This window comes from Mandrillus leucophaeus, unplaced genomic scaffold (genome assembly GCF_000951045.1).
Source record: "Mandrillus leucophaeus isolate KB7577 unplaced genomic scaffold, Mleu.le_1.0 Scaffold55, whole genome shotgun sequence".
NCBI classification, from domain to species: Eukaryota; Metazoa; Chordata; class Mammalia; order Primates; family Cercopithecidae; genus Mandrillus; species Mandrillus leucophaeus.
Window position 1 is genome coordinate 2,527,827 of NW_012105919.1, and position 1,325 is coordinate 2,529,151.

A 1,325-nucleotide genomic window follows, 5' to 3' on the forward strand; every position below is an offset into this window, starting at 1 on the left:
CTAACATGGTGAAACCCTGTCTCTACTAAACATACAAAAATTACCCAGCTGTGGTAGAGGGCATCTATAATCCCAGCTACTTGGGAGGCTGAGGCAGAAGAATGGCATGAACATGGGAGGTGGAGCTTGCAGTGAGCCAGATCGCGCCACTGCACTCCAGCGTGGGCGATAGAGCAAGACTCCGTCTCAAAAAAAAAAAAAAATAGCTGTCACTGATTAACTTAAAAGCACAACTCTGGCTATGGACCTCTCTTAAAGGGCCTAAAAAAAGAGCTCTAAATATAAGAGAGTTCTCTATCTCTCTTTTTTTTTTCAGATGGAGTCTTGCTCTTGCTGCCCAGGCTGGAGAGAAATGGCACGGTCTCGGCTCACTGCAACCTCTGCCTCCTGGGTTCAAGCAATTCTCCTGCCTCAGCCTCCCAAGTAGCTGGGATTACAGACGTGTGCCACCACGCCCAGCAAGAGAGAATTCTAAACTACGAGGATGTAACTGAGTATTACAGGAAATGTTACCAAGTTGGGATAGCTGGAATAGAGGAAAGAAAATCCTCCCACAATGCAATTTGTTTTTTGAAATGCTGTAAAACTCACTTGACAGTTGTGATCCAGAATGGCTACCTGGGCTGGGCGCAGTGGCTCACACCTGTAATCCCAGCACTTTGGGAGGCTGAGGTGGGCTGATCACTTGAGGTCAGGAGTTTGAGACCAGCCTGGCCAACATGATGAAACCCCGTCTCTACCAAAAATAAAAAAATAAAAAAAAATTAACTGGGCATGGTGGTGTGCACCTGTGGTCCCAGCTACTCTGAGGTGGGAGAATTGCTTGAATTCGGGAGAGGAGGTTGCAGTGAGCCTGGATTGCACCACTACACTCCAGCCTGAGTGACGGAGTGAGACTCTGTCTCAAAACAAAACAAAACAAAAAACAAAATGGCTACCTGAATAGTCACTGTTTTCCCAGTAGGGATCCGGCAAATGAGTTAGCACAAGAACGGCCTTAAGGTATCAGCCACTGATAACCCAAGGAGGTAGTGGCTGGGCTTGTGGATTATCTAGCCAAATGCTTCCTTTCCTTGGGGCTCCAGCAAGCTTTATTTGAACCACAGAAAATGGTAAAAAGAGGTAATAAAATTGAAATGAGTTAACTGACTTCTTAGCAGCCTCTTCAGTAAAGATTTGGTGGGGGCATGAGACTACAAAGATGCTGTGGATCATTTTCTTTGTCCTTTCAATTCCCCATCACCTTCCATGCCTATCTGCTAATAAAACATTTTCTGGCCGGGCGCGGTGGCTCAAGCCTGTAATCCTAGCACTTTGGGAGGCCG

General features: G+C 46.5%; 1 protein-coding gene across 2 annotated transcripts in view; it reads right to left on the reverse strand.

Annotated features, from left to right (window-relative positions):
* BRAP (BRCA1 associated protein) overlaps window positions 1-1,325 on the reverse strand; it is a 61,691-nt gene that overhangs the window by 52,874 nt on the left and 7,492 nt on the right. The gene's annotated exons all lie outside the window — the stretch shown is intronic.